The sequence below is a fragment of the Triturus cristatus genome, chromosome 8 (assembly GCF_964204655.1).
Source record: "Triturus cristatus chromosome 8, aTriCri1.1, whole genome shotgun sequence".
In the NCBI taxonomy this organism is placed as follows: domain Eukaryota; kingdom Metazoa; phylum Chordata; class Amphibia; order Caudata; family Salamandridae; genus Triturus; species Triturus cristatus.
The window spans coordinates 563,811,025-563,832,508 of NC_140591.1; positions in this window are offsets into that span (position 1 = coordinate 563,811,025).

Consider the following 21,484-nt stretch of genomic DNA (forward strand, 5'->3'; position numbering starts at 1 on the left):
ATGCGACCGAGCGTATGGCAAGGGCAATTTCTTCGGCGGTAGGAGCGGCATCTAACGACACCCTGTCCTCCACCGAAAGGGAAGGCAGCGCGATATCCCTAAGCAGGGCATGGGAATCATCCTCCGAGCAGGGAGAAACCGGGGAATACACCTCGCGAAAATAATCCGCGAAACAAGAGACGATGTCTTCTGGCTCGGTGACACGCACACCATCCATCCTCTCAATCAGCGGGACCACACGACTCGCTCTCTCCTTTTTATCCAACCATGCAAGCAGTTTACCAGCCTTATCACCCACATCATACAGTCGCCCCTGTTGCTCTCTATAGAGGCCCCTGGCCGCCTCCGTTACGAGGGCCCTGTAGGCCGCCTGCTTAAGTTGTAGGACATGTAGTGCAGCATCCGTCACCCCACCCTCTAGATCACCCTCCAATTCAGCGATTTCGGCCTCCACCCGGGTCACCTCCTCCTGCTCGCGCCTCCGGGCATGGGAAATAAAGGAGAGGGCCTCCCCTCTAAGAACTGTTTTGAAAGCTTCCCACAGGGAGATAGCCGAAGGGACGGACCCCACATTCTCATCGAAATACCGCTGCAAGGATTTAATCAAATCAGCGCGAATGGTGGGGTCGCGCAGGTACCAGGCATTGATTGGAGCTACTCTGCCCTCCCCCCTCGGGAAGACATCAACGTGCAACAGGAGCGGGGAGTGATCTGAAATACCCCGTGCCAAATGGCGCACCTCTCCTACCCTCCCAACATAGGCCGCAGGGACAAGGACATAATCAAGCCGTGAGAGGCTACCATGGGCACCCGAGTGGAAAGTGTACTGCAGCTGCGTGGGATGTTTTAAGCGCCAGCAGTCCACCAATCCCAGTGTATCTAAGAAGCCGGACAGCCACGCTTGCGCCCGGGGGAGGTCCCTAGGGGGGTGACGATCCACGGTCCCAGAAACCACCGCATTGAAGTCCCCCCCAACCACCAGAAGCCCCCCCGGAAGGTCAAGGAGGAGGCGCCCTAGGTCTGCGAAAGTCGTGGACTGTAACCCCGGTGGGACGTACACTGATACAAAGACAACAACTTTACCCTCCATTCTCCCCACTAAGACAGTGTAGCGTCCCCTCTCATCATGGCGCACCTCGTCTATTTCCAACGGGAGCGAGTTCTTCACCATGTTGCCCACCCCCCGTGAGCCCGACGTGAAGCCCGAGTGGGCCACCAAACGATAGCCACGCCGATTCATGGCACAAAAGGAATTACCAATAAGGTGTGTCTCCTGCAGAAAGACCACGTCTGGCGAAAGTCGTTTCAAATACTGCAGGACCACACCTCGCTTAATCCTATCCCCCAGTCCGTTAACGTTCCAGGACAATAAAGTCAGGTCCCTACCCCCCATCCCAAACAGAAGCCATCATTCGTCCCCCCGAGAGCACCTTAAAGACACAAATACAATAAAGGGTTTGCCTTGCGGTAAAAACAAACAACACCCCACCCCAACCCACCCATCCCAACAGAACTCCCCCCTCCCTGCACCCCTGCATGAGCCCAAAAAGCCCCCCCAAAGTGCAGTGTGCCTGTCGCCCCATGAATGATTAAACTAACTAGTCCCCCAGAGGAGGAGGGAGAGCCCCCAAGAGACCCCGTACCACCTCCACAGGAGGGAGACTTAACGAACAGTCAAAAATGATGACAATGTTGTCCAGAGCAAGGCCTACTATTAGTCCCTCAGTCCTGATCCGGCGAGCCCTCTCCTCCAACCGCGCCCCCCCCCACCCCCCCGGCCCCGATCCCCGGGCAAGGAGTCCAACCAGTCCCCGGCTGCCTCGGGACGATCAAAAAAGTGCGTGCGGCCATCCACCTCCACCCGCAACTTAGCTGGAAAAAGCATCGCATACTTGAGGTTCAAGTCCCGTAGACGACGTTTGACTCCGAGAAAGCTCAGTCTCTGCTTCTGGACCGCTGGGGTGAAATCAGGATAGAAGTTCACATCCATATTGTCAAGTCTGACCGGTCCTTGTTGCCTAGAAGTCTGAAGGATAGCGTCTCTGTCCCGAAAGTTGAAAATCCGGGCAATGAGAGGCCGCGGAGGGGCTCCGGCCTTAGGTCTTCCTCCGGGAACCCTGTGGGCACGTTCCACCGCAAAGAATTTACTCAGCCCCCGGGGCTGGAGATGGGTGAGAATCAGATCCTCCACAAACAGGTCCGCCGCCGCCTCCTCACGTCCCTCCGGCACCCCGACAATGCGGACATTGTTCCTCCGGGCCCGACCCTCGGAATCCTCCAGTCGACGATCCATCAGGGCGCTCGCCTGGCCGAGCCGGCGCACCTCCTTTTGGAGGGCCGCCACGTCCGCCGTAAGGCCCGAAGTGGTGTGGGCCAAAGAATCGACCCGGTCATTGGTCTTGGATAAATCGGCCCTCACCAGGCCAACATCCACGTGGACCGAGTCAATCTTTTGCGCCAGTGTGTCAAAGCGCTGGTCCACCGAGGCCTTCATCTCGGCGATAGCGCCCATAACATCTCGCAGGGTCAGATCCGCGGGCAGCGTAGGAGCATCAGTCGGGCCCTCAGGGGACCGATGCGGCACCTCGGGAGATCCCTTCTGGAGGGTGTAGCGGTCCATGCTGTTGGACTGATGGGCCGCACCACGGCGGGTCGATTTCACCTTTGCCCGGTCGCCATCTTGCTTTGTGGACATGGTTTCAGTCCCCAAATCGTGCCAATCACCTCGGAAAAAGCCGACAAACCAGTTCACGGGCTCCGGGGGGGGCCACCACAGGTCCGCAGGACGGATCACAGCCGGCGGGCCAGCAGGGCACCCCAACGAGGCCACACCACCGCACACCGCCCCGCAACCCAACCGCGCCCGAGCAGCAAGGAGGGTGCAAAAGCGAAAGCGAAAGTGCGGGGTACGCGAGTCGCCCAGCCCTGCCCGCCGCTGTTGATCACTTTGTCTCCGGATCGCCCCGCGACTCCAATCCGGGGGGCCGGCGTGGAGAAGGCCGCAAACCTCAATCGGTGCTCCCGCCGGTGTCCGAGGTCCAATTTGGAAACGGAAAACGGGTGTCACCTCAGCCCGGGCTCACCAACACAGTCCCCTCATCTAGGACAGGATATTTTCAGGATTTATGTAGGAGGTCACGGAGGTCCTCGGGAGCCTCGCACCTACGCGGCCATCTTGGTTGCGTGCTAGGCTCCTCCCCACTTTCTACAATGTTGATTGATTTACATCATGTATATTTGCTAGTATAGCCCTATGACACCATTCCACGCTATGACAAGTAAATTGTTATTCACTTCTCTGGAGTTTTACACCGCACATTTTCTGGGATGTGTCGCACCTTTTCGTCACTCTCATGAAGGAAAACTCCATGACAGTTTGTTTATTTTGTGTATACTGAAATAACTTTCTTTGCTTTGATTTAGAGCAGTCCCCCATGTTGGACTGTTATGTCTGAGACTGCATGCTAGTCATTATCGATCACTCTCCCTTGACTTTTTCTAACTGAGTTGATTTTGATTATGCTAAATTCCTAAGGTTATGACTTCTCACATTTGGCTTTATATTTGTTTATTATTGATGCTGATTTCATTCTAACTGACTGCTTTTTGCCTTCCATACTGATTCTTAATGTTTTAATATACCATTATAGTTTTGACTTTGAATATTGTACTGTGAATTACACATTTGCCATTTGAATTTATAAGTGCAATGCAATGACGGGCTGTAATTTGCAACACAACTTTGTCTCCTTTCTGGGGCTTGCATTGAGGGAAGGACTCATTTAGATGTTACAAAAGACTTTGCTTGTTGCTGATAAGGAGCCATGAGAAGATGACAACCAAACTTGTCAACTGCACAGTCAGTGATAAAATTCAGGTAGGTGAAACAGGGAACCTCTCCAGTCAACAGGTAAAATAAGCAAGGGAGTAATAGAGACCTCTGTAGCCCTTGGTTTGCAGGGTGACACCCACCCTTCAGGTGGTCCCCTTTAAGACTAAAGCCTGTCGATAGCTGTGAGATATGGGAGCCCCAGTGGCCCCTCATCACATCCTGCAAAGGGAGTTCAATCATTTTGAATTAGACACCTGAAAATAAGCTGTGAGTTGGCTCTTGACGGGCTTGGTTAAGAAACACTGATGCAAAGAATATCATTGGTTGAGTGCGGCTACCAGTCTAGGGAAAATGCTGCTTCTGGAGCAGCTTAAAGAAACAAAATAAAAACAGCATACAAGCCAAAAGGAGTAAAAAATTTGACCAATGCCTCTGATAAAAAAAAGCATATAGGCCCTTTTTATGAGTTTCCGGGAGTAGTATCCCTGGAAGAATACCCAAGCCCAGTTTTATCAGGTTTTCAAACTCATACCAGATATTTTGGGGCCTGGAGACACTGGACCCAGCGACATGAGTAGCTGCTGATAATGCCGGCAGCAGCTGCACCCAGACCTTGCCCACTGTCATAATTCAGCATGGGAGAGCAGAAAAATATCCCCTGAGTAGAAGTTAAAGAAACTCTGCCCTTATGTTACTCTTGACCCCCTCTACTCTGCAAAGGCCAATAAAAACTCCCCCTGTGTGCAGGTTTGGGCCAGTTATCTCTCCTGAAAGGGGGGAAAATCACCAAAATTTAACCAGTATTCCAAGGTCTGTGTGATGATTCCCATTCCAGGGGAAATAACTAATACTTTCCTTAACCTATGGCGAGATAATAGCAGTGGAGTTAAGAAGACGCTCATAATTTCGAGCCCATGATCTGCTAATCATGTAGGTGGCACAAACAGTGCTGCAGGCCAACTAGTACAATTTGATTTACAGGCCCAGGGCACATGCAGTTCATTTTACTAGGGACCTTCTAGTAAATCAAATCTGCCACTCATGGATAACCAAATAGAATTGAAATTTACACAGAGAACACATGCACTTTAGCACTGAATAGCTGTGATAAAGTTCCCAGTGTCCTACAGCCAACAAAATCAGGGTCAGAAAAATAAGAGGCAAAAGTGTGGGGATAAACCTGCAAAAAAGGGCCAGGACCAACAGTTGCCTATAAAAACACAACACCGAGGCAAAGTGCACTACTCGGGAGTGTGACTGGCTAGTCATTGGAAAATTTACGTCCGAACACCACCTCAATGCTCCTCCAATGAACAATGTGGTAGACACTAAATAGACACTCAGTATGCAACCCAAAAAACTTAAAAATTTGATAAAAAGAATTTGAATGAAATGCAAAGCCTATCATTTTCCAGGAAAGGACCACCAATGTCTTTATATGCATGTCTCAGAATAACGCCAAGCCACTCCTTGTGCTCCTTTGCGCATTGAGCGATTAATATTGACTGGGCAACAATGTATAAAATGTGAGCACATTTGTTGTTTTAACACTTTCCAGAAGCATACAACTGTATATATTAAAGTCCAAAAGTCCATCACCTCTATAAAGGACTAGTCAGTAATACACTGATAACCCTTTTTTTCCACCTATACAACAAATCATTCATTCTGCAAATGCAAGTCTTTATTGGCTCCAAAGTGCTGTAGAGCAGCTTTGCCTCCATCTCAGACACAATGCTATGTCTTGCCATGTTCCTTACACAATAGAATGCAGTCCCTTCTTAGTCCTTTTCAGACTAATGAAATATCACACCCACGTTCTTCTAACAGCATTAACAGCACAGAGTGGCTCATCCTTGGATCAAAAACAGTGACAACTTAGTTTACACAGCTTTGAAATGTATCCCCCTATTGTGCAATATGCCGGGGATCTCGACCTTTGCTGCCTTTGAAATCATTTCACGAGGGCCCTTTAGTCTTACCTATTTTAGGCAGATATCAGAAACTATTTTCTGAAAATGGATTCCATCACATTTACCGGTTCAAGAAAAAGCAGTATATCTATCCCTGTTCAGTTATCCATCTATGTTTTGGAGTGTTGCATACCACAGAGTTCATCTAGAGTCCTACCCTTTTCTGAGTGTAGCCCACTGAATCGCCTAACTGATACTGCTGTTTGTTTTTATTCTGAGGAAATTTGCATGTGATGCAAAATTGGCTATCTTGATGATCATATGTGAATGAGATAACCGTTTTAAGACTATCTTGTGGTAATGATTCACTGAATGAGTGCAAATGCCCTAAAAATACATACATTTAGGACCAAAATATTTGTGTTGGATGTAACAGCTCTTCAGGCTTGTGTCTTCAGAAGTACCTCTAATCCTGCATGAGCAGTTAAAAATGTGGGCGGGCGTATTAGATGGAGCCATAATTCTCTCCACTCAAGTAATCATAGTTACTCCACCTGGATCTTATAGAGGTAACGGCTTGCCAATATTTGCCCACTACTCCTTTTCTCATGTGGTAAGTGTGTTGTGTAGGTGTTTATGTTATCTAAATTTAACTCTAACAATGAATCATGTTAAGGTGCTCTGAAATACATTCTTGACATAGTGCTGATAGCATAGTAAGGGTCAGCGTACTTAAGGATAGGTCTCCAACATCACCTGCCTTTGCAAGGGGAATCACATTGACCTCGGTTTCATCCATTCCTGTTGTGGGCACAAAGCCAAACCTCACAAGTATCACACCATTTCGATCTGTACAAGTGGGGTAACACTAGGTGGTAGGAATGTTGTGGATGCCTGTGGATTTCCGGAGTCTCTACCACAGAAATGTAAGTAAAATGCATGATTTCAGCCAAAGTTTAAGAGTTGCAGGGCATTGTGGGTAGGAAAACCTTGTTGAATCCATGCAAGGCACACCACCCTGGAATCCCCTGGTTGTTTACTTTTCAAAAATGTCTTTGGTCCGTTGGATTCCCTGAGTGGTAGCCAAGCATGTCCCAAATCCCGCAGTTACCCATTTTGCTGATCTCTCCAAGTAACGCTTTAGTACCTTTTATATCCAGGTCTCTTGGCCCACCCACACAAGCGGGGTATCATTCTTATCAGGGGTCACGTAGGAACTCGGTTGGTAGGAAATGTGTAGCTCCCTACAGATTCCAGAAGATGTTTCACAAAAAGGTGAGAAGAATGTGTGTTTTTAGTCAGTTTGAAGTTTGCAGGGCATTGTGGGTTAGAAGATATTGTGGAATCCAGGCGAAGGACACCACTGTGGGCTTCCCAGGATGTCTTGATTTCAGAACCATCTGGGTCTGGTAGGTTGTGTACCTTATCCACCCCTGGAAGGAGAGCAAGACTATTGGGCCCTGGGGTGGTGGCACAGGCCCAGGCCCAGGCCCAGAAGGGCAGAATGACTGGCCAAATCAAATATGCTGTGGGAGCACAAATCCTTGCCTAAGGGGTCAGTCTCCCCATCCCTGGTGCCTAGTGGGTGGATCTGTGCTTGGAGATTGCTCTCTTATGGCAATCCCCAAGCAGGGATCCACTGGGTACGAGGTACCATTGGCAAGCAGTGATTCTCCCCTTTCCAATGATACCTTTCCCAGAACAATCAGTGCTTGGGGCTGAGAAATGTCCCCTAAGCACATATGCAGTGACAGTAAAATGAGCCAATTGGCTCGTTTTACTTTCACTTTACTTTACTGACATCAGCTCCCCTGGGCGCTTATTATCATTACAGTAAGGGTTAAAAAAAAGACTCACGCCGCTTAGGAAGCTCTTCTGAAGCAGCCCGGGCTTAAAATCAAATAATGGAATCCCTCTGGTGCAGAGCTCCATAGACGCCTTTATTTAACTCCCCGGGGTTGGTCAATGGCTGACACGCATACGGGGTAGATAGTGCGGGTGTCAGCCATTGGCTGACACCTGCACTAAATGGGTTAACTAGTAGACAGAGAAAAGAAGCAACTAAAACTACAAGGCTGCCTTAATATTGGTAGACCATGGAAAAGTTGACCCATGACAGCTCATGGGGCACAAAAATGTGGGATAGCATCCAGCCAATCATGCTGTTTGAAAAGTTCACATGAGCAAAGTTACTTCACTCTGTATGACTGATACCGCTCCACACTGACAACCATTCAGTTTGAGAGTACCATTGTACTTCTCAACTAAACCCGCTGACTGAGGGTGATTGCCAGCATGAAATTTCTTCTGGACGTGCAACCCTTCACAAATCAATGTAATCACTTTTGCAATAAAATTACTTCTGTTGTCACTCCAGATAACTCGGGACAAGCTGAAACGAGGATAGTACTCTTTAAGGAGTACCTTCGCTGCCGTAATGGCTGTGCTGTCTTTTGTGGGGCAGACCTCAACCCATTTACTGAATGCACATACAACCACCAGAACATAATTTAAATTATTACATCCCTCTAACTCAATGTTATCATTATGCCTCACTGGGGCCAACAATTTACAAATGCCTTTTGCACTAATGTGAGCTGCACCATGTGCCATAGTAACTACAGGAAGAACATATGCATCAGGCAACATCCATTTCTGCTTTCCAGATTTGTCAATCCAACACTCACCCTCATCCAACTGTGCTGTACTCTCATGCCATTTCAGCAATTCCTCTATTGTGGCTTCTCTCTGTATCTCCTTTACACTCTCAAGGGTATTCTCAAACATGACAAAAAAGGAACACATCCAGTTGGATCTGCAACAAACATGCATTTTATTTTACTCCTTGCCGTTTCCTTAGCTACTTGATCTACAAAGACATTTCCTCTGCCCACATCATCCGTAACTTTCTTATGGACACTACACTTGATAATAGCCAGTTTCTTGGGGAACGTTAAAGCAGACAACAGTCACGATATAAGGTGTCCATTCTGAATCTTGGCACCATGGGAAGTAAGGGACCCTCTTTTGGCCCACAACTGCCCCAAATTATGGGTAACCCCAAACGCGTATTGGCTGTCATTATAAATATTAATAGTCAGTCCTTCACTCAGTTCATAAGCTCGGAAAAGGGCAACAAGTTCAGTAGCTTGAGCATACTGATAGGGAACCTGTGATGTTTCTACCACTGTTCTCAATGTGGTGACAGCATAAGCTGCAATGGTTATGCCATCTGGTAGTTTAAAACAAGAGCCATCGACATATAGTTCTCCTTGAGGGTCAGATAAGGGAACATCAGTCAGGTCTACCCGTCCCTTCGTTTCCTCTTCCATCCGGAAAATACAGTCATGTTTATCAATTGCATCATCCTCAGAATGGAGGGGTAGTAGCGTGGCTGGATTCAGAGTGGCACATCTCTTAATCGTAATGTGTTTAGCAAACAATGTCAAATCATAACCAGTAAGACACGCACCTGTGAGGTGCTGTGTCTTTGTCCTATTCAAAAGTGTATCCACAGCATGAGGTACCATAACTGTGAGGTCAGTATCAAGTACAAGTCCAGCCGATTGCCTGATCAAAGGGGCCACAGCCGCGACCGCTCTGAGGCAACTTGGGAGGGCCCTAGTAACAGGGTCAAGCACAGCAGAAAAATAAGCACAAGGCCTTTGTTTATCGCCAAATTTTTGTGTTAAAACAAAAAATGTGCAACCAGCCTTCTCATGGACATAGAGCATAAACGGTTTAGCATAATTAGGTGCGCCAAATACCACAGTCAAACAAAGTGCAGTTTTAAAATGCTCAAAAGAGTGCTGATATTCAGGCGTCCAAGGCAAAGGCTCATGCACTGCTTCATTGTTAATACAAGCAAAGGTTTGATTAGTAACGAGTAGTTAGGGATCCACTTACGACAGTAGGAAGTAATACCTACAAAGGCACGTATGTCTTTTTGAGTTTGTGGAATGGGCATTTTAACAATAGTACTAATACGCCCAGGGGTCAATCTCCTTCGACAGTATGTGACATAAATAGGTAACCTCCTGTCGACAATACTGAAATTTGGAAAAGGATACTTCGTGTCCATGATGAGCCAGATGTAACAACAATTTGACTGTACTATCCTGACAATCTTCCTCCGTATCTGAAGCAACAAGCAGGTCGTCAACATACTGAACCAATACATTACCGAGAGGAAGCAAAAAGGAATCCAACTGGCTTTTCAATGCTAGACTATAGATACTAGGACTCTACGTATAGCCCTGAGGAGCTCGACAGAATGTAAAGCTTCTGCTGGCCAGGGTAAACCTGGATAAATAGCTACTGTCTGGATTAGGAGGGATACTAAAAAATGCATTCTTCAAGTCAATAACAGAAAATAATTTGGTAGTAGATGGAATCATCGTTAAGAGCATAGTGATGTCAGGAACCACTGGAAACTGTGGAACCACAATCTTATTAACCTCTAGAAAATCATTTGCAACGCAATTAACATCATTTATAACACAAGAAGAATCCCAAGGTGCCCTCTTAAGGACTGGAAAATAGGACTATTACAGATATTGGCAGACGTCTCTTGAACTACTCCCCTTCGTATCAAATCTTGAATAATCTGAAGAAGGGCCCATCTACCTGCCTGTGGTATCTTATACTGAGGAACATGGGGCAGAACAGCATTCTCTTTAAGTCGTATAGAAACTGGTGGTATAGTATATGCCACAAACCAACATACGTATCACCTTTTGCCCACAATGTGGGTGGCACCTGAGAAAATTCAGTGGGAAGGGGTGCATCCTGAAACACACATTGCTGTGTGCTCACATCTCGACCCTTAGTAATATAAACAACAGCAGGAAAACAATAAATATTAGCATGCAAATTCTTCAACAAATCCAAACCCATCAAGTTTTCACCACAATCAGAAGTAAGAAGAAATGGAGAATACACAGTAAAGGGACCAATAGTAAGGGCAAGGGGCGTGAAATGTCACTTATGACCGGTATTCTCGAAAGACCTACTAAAACAATATTCTGGACATACAGAGCTGCCTCAGAGACCACATACTGGGCCACAGAACTCTTTGTAGCACCCTTATCAACAAAAAAGTATTTAGTCGAGCCCTGTAAATCTACCTTGAAATAGGGTCACGCTGATCTACAAGTAAATGTACTGGTCCCGTACCCTGTTCCTGGCTGTCCTAGATGTGAGACAGCTGAGTCACATCATGAAAATCATAATCATCATGATAATACTGCCCATCCTTGGAATTTTCAAAAATAATTATCATGGCAAACCACAGAAGCTGTATTGTCTTGCTGTCTGCCTGCAGCATGCCCTCAACCACCAGAACCCCGCCCCCTGGAAAAGCAACCTTTTGCAAAAGTACAGGACACTCGCTATGCCAATGGCCCTCCTCCTTACAATACGCACACTGGTTCGGCCCTAAAGGTGTTGTTGAAGCCTGACGACTGGTAAGTGAACCTGCAGCGAAGAACCACCTCGTCTCCTACCATTTCCCCAAAACACTTGCTGCAACAACACATTTGTTTTTAAATCCCTATGTTTCCTATCTATTCTATCCTTTTCCTCCTGATTTCGAGGCTCATAATATTGAGCCATGGACAGCATAACAGAAGGAGAAGACATGGACCAAGTACTCTCAGCTGCCTGCAAACAAGTCATTATTTCAGGAAGAAGACCAGAAACAAATATGTCAACAAACAGTCAAACTCCTCCCTTAATAGTCATATTGTGCCAACTATAGTCCAAAAACGTGTCTTCAAACCGAATAAAGAAATCAGACTCACTCTCATCCTTCTTCTGTCGACGAGCTGTCAATTTGTCCCAGTCTTCCTTCTTAGGTGGAATAAGTGAATGCATATATGTAATAATATGCCCTGGCAAAGCAAGTATCTCAGGTCAAGGTTCATCACCTGGTTTCCTCTCCTGATCCCAACCTTTGATTACATCCCATGTACCACCAAATTACGCAAATTGTCTTGAGTGTGAACTTGTCTCCACACATCAACCGGAACCAGAAGACCAAAGAACATTTCAATATCAGCAAGAGTCATTACAGTAGAAGAGTCAGACTATGTCAACTCTTTATAATAATCTGTAGGGACATTCCTAGGGTCAAGGGCCAAAACCTCACTTCTTTTCCACGGAGTATAGACCCTTTGCTCCTGGAAACGAGCTGCCACAGCTGGTCTTGTAACATTACCACGCTAGTCCATTATCTCAGGTATCTCTAGATGATAAATGGGGTGAACCTCTCACATTGGGAATTGGGTAGTCGGGACAGGGTTATTCTGATGCAGTCTACCCGTATAGGCAACTACAGTTGTGACATTCCCAAACACTAGGCTGGCTCCAAATTAGTAACGTATACCCTATCTTTATTGTCAAATAAGATTTGAGGTGCGTCTGTCCTAATATATGATTGCCAAAGGTTAATCAGAGTAGCGGACATATGCTTAAGGGCATGCTGATGTATAAAGGGTTCAAAATCTTGCATAACCTCCCCAAATATCTTCAACACTATAAATATCTTCACAAGTCCACTGCACTGCCTGTTCAGCTACTACCTGTTTCTCATCCTCTCCTACCCCGGAATGTACCAACGGACCCAATAGTCCCCTGAATTTCGTCGAATCTCTGTCCCTAAACCCTTGAGCTAGTGTAGCAGCATCCAAAGATGACGGGGGATGAAGGACTGTAGAAGGAGAGAGAACAGACACAATAGGTACAACTGCAGCCGGTGGTTGCACTGGCGGAGAAAGAGTAGCAGGCACAGGTGTTGAAGCAGTAGGGGTACTAAAAGTCACAGTTGTCAAGGATGATGAGGGCAAAGAAGGAGCAGGGGTCACCGTGGCAGAAGCTGTAAAGTCACAGGAGCATCCAGAACAGATGGAACAGGCTGCTGTGACTGTGCAGAAACAGTGGAATATATCCTCTGTGGCGCATATGGAGGAGGAGGGTGAGTATCTAACTACTCCTCTATAAAAGTATCATTCTCTTCCTTAGCCAAATAAGACTTATCAATGTGCAACTGAAATCTCCTATCTCCACATTCAATTCCTGTCTCCTGTTTTTCTCTATTATATGCCACAGCTTTCTGCGTTAATGTCTGCATTCTACCTTTCCATGCATCCCTCTCCATCTTTAACCGCCTCTGCTTGGCTTCCTTCTGCCAGGTCCTGATAGAGCCAAACATGGACTGCCTACTTCTTCTCTTACATAACCCTTCCTGCAAAACCCCAATTTTCTGTTCATCAAAAGTGCCCCATAAAGGCCACAGCAATTTGGCATTCTCCCTCGTATAGTTGTGCGATCATGTAGTAAACATATTAGGGCCATGGCCGTGTTCCACATACATATCATAATTAGGAGTGACTTCTGGAGGCTCAGGCTGAGCATCTGCTGAACAACAGCGACAACACAAACTCGAAATACTACCAAAACCAGGCATTTTGAGAAAAAGGAAACAAAATCACTAATTCCACCTGGCAAAATATTTGCAAATATTTTTCATCAAAACAGTCCTCAGACTGTACCAAACTCAGACCCAAACAGTACCATATCCATAAAGAACCAACTCAAAACAAACTCACCTGATATCAGCAATACAAACAAACTGGCTCTTCAGACCAAACGGACAGATCCAAGGGTTTCTCCATTCAGGACTCCAGTCGGGATGACCACTAGGTAGGCAACCCCTGATGGGTCAGTGGCAGCAGCTGTCAGTATCAAGCTCTTCGTGCAGGTATCCCTGAGCCTTAAGTCTGGCTTTATGGTGCTCCCATCCTCCCCTCCGATTATGGACAAGGGATGGGGCACAACCCGAAGGGCGCCAACTGAAGCAGGTGACCCGATTTGGGCCACCCAGGTAACCAAGACCACCTCTCGACCTTCCTTACTAAATAATGAGTCGGTCAGACAGTAGAGAATACAAACCAATAATTATTTATTCAAATACATTCAGAGTGGAGCCCCATCTGCCCAGTCACAAGGAGTGCTACAGAGAGGACTTGAATCGACACACATAAAGATACATTATGTATGTTTCATAGTCAAGCAAAGGCAGGCCCACAATGGAATTTTCCAGGCAGGAACAGTTAGTTAGTGAAAGACAAGGAAGGCAATTCAGAACTCATATCTTTGCACACAGTTGCACAACTCATGGTTGTTCCATTCAGAGCTTGCCACCAGACAAGTGGGAGAGGGTATCTATCTATTGAGAAAGCTATGTGCTGGCATGAACAATATGCTCATTGCTAAAATAAAACCTATCTGGAAATACAAAACCAAACAGGGAACGTTTCTCAGAATTCAACAAGATTTGTTTTGAACAACCTAAAATGGCGTCTGAACAGAAAATGGCAAAGCGAATGCTAACTTATACAATGCATCATATAAGCCTAAACAATTTCTATTTCATCGTACTAATTTATTTGTTTTGTATTTGTTTTTTATAATGCATCTGATAGAAGTAGAATCAGGTTTGACGATCTCTTCCAATTGATGTCAGTTTTACTCATCTTTCTGATTAGGGTGGACTAATCATTACGTTTTCTCAAATCTAGAGAAGCTCGAACCCTCCTATCTCTTTAATAGGCAAGACTGGCTAAGAGTTTATCAAAGACTTTAGTTTCTTCAAGGTTATTTAAGGAGATATTCATACTTAAAAATCAGAAAGAATGGAAAACCCCAACTTTATTTAATCTTCTAATCTTTCAGTGATGAAACTGAAGTTTAACAATTTTTAAATCCATCATGGAGTGAATAAAGGCATGCTGACATACATGCATGTATAGTGCCACATTCAGTCTGTTAAACCTGTTATCCTTTGGATGGTCTTCCCCAAATGTTTTGCCTACTTATCTCCACTTTTTGCTGTATCTTTTGTTGGCCTTAGAACTCTGAGCGCTGAACACTACTAACATGAATGTGCTTCTCCCCAAAAACATGGGGACATTGGTATGTATCTGATTGGCATCTTTAGTTAACTTTTTTTTGGGTAGGACGTTTTATATAGCTTGAACTAGACCCAAAAGTATCAGAGCACTTTACATGAGCACCAGTTGTGTGACAGACAGACACATTCATGTTTTGTTAAGCACAGGAAGATTAAGTGATTTGCCCAGAATCACAGGATGTTGAGTGTCTCTTCCGAGACTGAAACCCGGTTCCCCAGCTTAGAGATTGACCGCTCTAGTCATTAGGACACATCCTCTCTCTTTGATTAGCATATTTAGTTTACTTATAAGTCCCTTGTAAAGTTTTATACCATATAACCAGGACCTGTGATCCAAATACTAAAAGTGCGGCCGCAGCACTGGTTGCCTTTCAAACCTGTCACAGACCTGCCATTGCAAGGGCTGGGAGTGCAGTTTACTGCCACTTACACTTGGCATTTAAAACCACTGCCAAGCCAGAGATTTGCCTTTATTACACATAGGCACCCCTAAGGTAAACCTTCGGTAGCCCCAAGGACAGGGTGCTCTGTAAGTAAAAGGTAGGACATGTCCTGGTAGTTGACAAACAGCTACATTAATTTTCTTACTACCGGGAAGTGGACTGACTCCTCTCGTAGACCAGCATTGGTAAATCCATAACACATTTTAAGCTGTAATACCTGATTGAAAGGAGTAGCTAAATCATGTTTCATATGTTTGGAATGGTTATGATAAATCATCTTTAGTGGTAAAGTTGGGTTTGACATTACTTTTTTAGAATTGCCACTTTTAGTAAATGGACATTTCTCTGCTCTGCCTGCAGCTTGTCACCAATACATATCTCCAATACACATCTGGGCTGCGTGACAGCTACACTTTGTGCATACCCTTTAGACAGCCATAAACACAGAAAGGGTGGATGTGACAGAAGACTCATATTCATTCTGATAGTCTTTCTAGACAGAAAGGGGGAGTGGAAGCTAACACTTACATCTGAATAGGCAGTGTCTTGTGTCCCACACAAAGGGCTGATAACCACCCTCAGATAGCCTAGCAGACAGGACTGGTATGAAAGAGGACCTGTGCACTTCAAGGAGCTGCTTTGAAGTCTCCCCCACTTCAAAGACACATTTTGTTATAAGTACTGGGGCTCTGACCCTACCAAGACAGGACTCTACTGGACCTGGGAAGAACTCTGCTGAAGTAAAGACTGCTATGCTGTGAGGATTGCCACTTTGCCTCAACTGACTGTTCTGAAGAACTGCTTCTCTAAATTTGGTGAACCAACTTGCTGCCTGCTGATCTCTGTACTGCTGAGGACAAGGACGTGACCCATCTCACTTGAACCCAGAGTAACTCCAAGGGCTTGCTGGCTTCCCTCCTGTTTTCTGAAGTCTCAGGGATACGAAATACTTCCTGCAATTCTTCTGTTGCTGCTAGACTAAACCATCTGTGAGTTCTACCTTTGCCTGAGGTGCTCCCTCCAGTCCTGGTCCTCAAAGGTGGGTTCTGCAAATGTTTTGCCACAAAACTGATTCATCATCACCTTTGAACCAAACATAACTAATGTATCACCCTTCAACGATGATGCAGAACCTGTTAGACAACAGCGGTTCCACAGTTTGCTCTGCCTGATGATGATGCTCTGCGCTGCTCGACGAGAACACATTGCCTGTGTTGCAATGGGGCAATACAATATAAATAAATTCCATGAGATGTGCAGGCCTGACAACAGCAAAACCAATAATTGTCAAAGCCTGTATAACAATGTCAATACCCAAATATGTACTGAGAATATATGCCATAATTTATGCCCGCAAAATGGTGCCGATACTGGCAGTAACAATCTCAATGTATGCTGTAATCCATGCATGTATAAAAAAGTTGTTGCCAGTTGAAAAATGTTGATGTACCCCATGATCTAGGCATGCCCAACTATGTCAATATCAGTAAAGACAATGTTGATGTACGCTATGACAACTGTATGCACGATTTTGAGAATATTGATAAAAATGCTATCAATGACTGCCATATTATTTTCGGAAGTTCTAATGAACTTATATGATTGTTGTTGGATCATCCAAGGTGACCTCCACATCAAGCCAGAGATTCGTGGTCAGACAGGTCCTGCAACCCCAACCCACACCGATTGAGTGACAGGTCACAGGTGAGGTCTCGCTCAGCCCATAACTAAACCCATACCCAGGAAAAACCCTGATAGATCCCAGAGATAGATAGTTGCACCACAAACAGGTCAGAGGAAATTGGCCCCAAAAAAATACGCTTGGCCAAAGGCTCGCATTCCCCAAAAATACCACATGTAGATAAGAACACTCAGCAAATCATGATACAACATGTACACTACACGTAGTAATCACGCTCTCCCCACACCAGACATCTGGACACATATCCAATGGCCCATGCTAGCTCACCCTAAAGTCAAGAGCGATATGTGTCCTTATCAGATGGCCAAATTGTTAATTTATGCCTGAGATGCTTTTTCAAGAAAGCAGAAATTGTTTTATTGTACCTCACGAGATGTATATAATGTATGCCGAGAACTTTGTACAACGAGAGACTTTCTTCAGACACATTCTATCGAGACTCTCATGCCTGCTGCATTTAAATAAACTAATCTATTCCTGTTTTGTCTGTCTGGTCATTTCATTAAGTTAAATTCTTATCTGAGCACCTGACTGCTTGGAGAAGATCAACACATTGTGCCCTCAACAGCAACTCTTTGCTCCTTCCAGGGTACTTTTTCAGCACAGCAGACCATGCATGAGTCCTGTAGCTGACCTTCCCTCCATCACAGTCAGCTTGAACTTTGGACCCATCCCAGTCCGTCGCGACCTCGAGCAACCTTTTAGTGCTAATGACTTCAAAGCAATGCTTTTGCATTTATTCTTTAAAAGTTAATATCCTAACTTCTACTGATTGTCTTTGTGTCATTTCGGTCTTGATTTGTTCATAAAAATATTCTCTAGTTTTCTAAACCTGTGTGGAGTCTATTTGTGGTGTATTCATTGTGTTGCTGTGTGTTTTTCTGTGTTGCACAACTACTTTACATTGATGTTTCTCTGTTTCTCTTCCTCCCTCTGTATCTCTTTATCTAGCACTTGCTTTTTTCAAATTACTGGGGGCATTTATATTTTGGTGGGGTCTGATGCATACTAAGAATTTGACTTATCCTTTGTCACTTCACATTCTAATGTCTACTTTGGACCCAGATTGATTCTGTAAGGAAAGCTCTTTCTCTTAAATCACGCTTGGGTTGTCTTTTTTGTTGGTTTGCCATTGTCCTCAAATGAGGGAGGTCAAATCATCTGATGCAAAGGTCAAATAAAGTGAACATTCTGTGTCACATTTCAGGAAAATAGATTGTCATCCTACAGGGAGAGCAGCCTCGTGCAGAACCGCACAGCGGTTTTATTAGGAGCATAAATTTGCCCTATAAGGTCATTGCCATCTTGATGATAGCCCATCCTAGTCGCTATCCCAATCTACCCACAGAATACCTTGTGTCTTTTGAAGAAGAGCCGATTTAAGATGCTCCTAATTCTTCCAAGGAATTCAGAAGGGGATTGCTGCCCCTTAAAAGTCAATATTAGATGCTCATTCACTGACCAAGAACAAGTATTGTTGCTACTCCTTATGCAGATCAGTTTTTCTACAATCTCAGCCAACCCCAAGCAATTTCCGTCATGATGAGACCCTTTTATCCTTTCAAGGGTCAAAACGCCATTGACACATGCACAAAGACAGACTGGTTCTCATAATTGTGATACAATTAATAATTCCCTGTGTCTTAATGTATACTGAATATAAACTGCTGTCTTTTGATATAAAGCAACCAATATACCATGTATGTTCACATTTTACTTCACTCTTTTATCTTTGATTTCGATTTTGGTTTGTCTTTACACCTGGGGTGTACTCACTCTTTCCTTTCCCCTTAGAGAAACATCTACACATTTTTTTTCTAAATAAGTTTCATTTAATAAAACTCGGTTCGGTTGGACAGTATTTATTTATAAATACCGGCTGTGCTGTAATCTTTCTCACAATTCCTTATTCAAAATTACTATCGAACATGCTGTTATAAAGATTTATTCTACACAAAAAGATCTGTGCAACTAAAAGACTTTTCTAAGAATGAGTTCCATGTTAACACTTGTTCCAAGGATAACTTGATACCCCTGTTCACATGGACATAAGGGTTGCTCTTGTTTTTTTTAAAAATTAATTACTGGAGAAGACACAAAAGCCATTAAAGTGCAAATAGCATGGTATACCTACGGATTGACTACTCCTCTGGATTGCAATCTAGTGAAGGATTTTTTCATTTTAGAGTCTTTATAAAATGTTATCTGAGGAAATGTAAACCCATTTTCCAATGAGGAAGACGTTTTGCGGGAAATGTGCTCATCTGAAGTTTTGTGATTTTGTTACACCTCACATCTTTCTCAGGACTTTGTGTTCTTTTACTACTTTGATGTTTATTGGCTCTAGATAACTTTCTGATGGAAATATGTAAGTAAATAATGTTCTTCAATTTGGAGAATTTGCTACAACTGCATGGGCCGAGCCGTGGTGTTTCTATTTGCCATGCACCTTCACACCTTTGCTTTACAAGTTGCCTCACTGAGGTGATTGCTGCAGTGGATAAATAATGAATAAAGTCAGACTCAGAATTTCTGATTTTGTGTTCTAAAATTACTGCGTGTTAGCAGACACATACATAAGGTGTTCTTCAATTTCCCACACTGGATTCATGGATAAATAATGCAAAGAAAAACTTAACATGGAAGGTGGTATAAGCAGTTGGTGAAATATTTTGTCAGTCCATGGAAGATGTGGATGGTCAAAATATAAAGTCTCTCTCATTAACAAGAAAACAGAAGATGAACCTACCAATCTGAGCAAGATTTTGAAGAGACAAGGACAAATTAAAGCCTTCTTGGTCCAAGTCTTCCTGAAGACAGCTATTGTTTACAATAGAGAATCAGCTATTTTAGAAGAAAGCCAATAGTCTAAACAGACTGAAGTGCTTAAATACCTGGAAGAGGTAAAATCACATTAAAATTATTAGTTAGAACCTGAGCATCCCAGATTAAATAAACTTCCTAAAAAATCATGAGATCCAGACAAAATTCGTAGTGCACACTTCTAGAATGAAACCCATGAACACCAGTCCTGCATAGCAGATTTCCTTTTATTGCACTGATTGTTGTATTCCTGGCATAATCAAAACCAGTCTTGCAATAATAATGGCTCATTTTGACTTCTATATGACAGTTTTTCAGTAACTGCGATGCTTATAATCAGCTCAGGAAGACAAAAAATTCCGATAATCAAGTTTTCATAAAAGTGGTGTTTTTGAATTGGAAAGTACTATTCATGCCTTCAATCAGACAGATCAAAACTGTCTCAATGATTAAAGGAGTCTAATAGTATTGAGTGACTATTATCTCACTGATTGACCTGGGTCTGCCTTCTTGCATTACACCTCTGCTGAGCTAAGGGAACAGACCCCATCCACCTCTAACGATTCATGTCAGACACTGGATCCAACATGAGCTAATTTCTGCTGCGGTAAGTGCAAATTTTCCTTTCAGACATTAATTACACCAATTACCGTGGGGACTGAGGCTCCACGCTCTCTTCACATGACTCACTTTTATTCCATTAAAGGCCACTCATTAGTGAAGCATAAACTAGAGCTGCATGATTGTTGATTGACCACTCACCTAATGACATTTTTTTCACTGAGACATGGCTCGTGGAATCCTCATTACCTGACATGTTCATGGACATTCTCCAGAGAATTGCAATTATTAGGTTAGATAGGCCCCTGCAGTGGGGATGGGATCGCAATAATCTTTGCACTTTTGCGTAGGTAACCATCGCAGCTAACAAGGTTGCATTTCTTTCTCTTGCTTTATCTTGTAACTTCACTGTATCAGAGTTTTTAATATATCTCCCACCGGACTTACCCTCAGATTTTTCAATCTCTCTAGCAGATACCCTACCAGCCTTCGTCCTGAGGTACTCGAACTTTACCAGTTTTTGTAGAGATCAATGTCTATTTTGTGTACGCTGCATGCTTATCAGCGGCCGCATTAGTGTCTGTCTTTGAAGCTCTGCAGGTCGGCAAAATTGGTTCATGCTCCTACCCATTAGCTGTGACATACTTTGGATCTCATTATTCCAGTTTAACTAACCTAGTGGTGGATCCTCCTCTTCCTCTTCCATGGTCAGTTCATTTTACAATTCTGTTTAATCCCGTTAGCACCCCGGTAACTTTGTCCATCTCTGGTCAACCAGTCAAGACTCGGAAATGGGCCAAGGTGACCTTTGTCACCTTCACCCAAGCTCTAGAAGCGAGACACCCTGTTTTGGATGACTGTGTCAACAAAGCTTACTCTCAACTGGTAGATTGGATAAAGGGTGCCTTAGACCAAATTGTACTGCAGGTCGAGCATAAAATGAAGCTTTTGGCGGCCTAGTTCAGTGAGGAGTTATCTGTTTTGAAAAAAACCTGTAAATGTCTCGAATGCATCAGGCGTAAAAACTTTGATCTGACCAACAAGGACAATTATTGTACGGCCCTGAAGGATTACCACAGGCATATTAGGACCATGCTTCATGACTTTTATGCTGGCAAAATTGAGATGGGCCAGGACTCCTCCTGCGAACTCTTTTGTAAACACTCCCCTCTCTTACCCATGTGTTCACACTGCAATGTCATGGCTTAGAATTTCTATGACAAGGTTGTTTCTATCTTC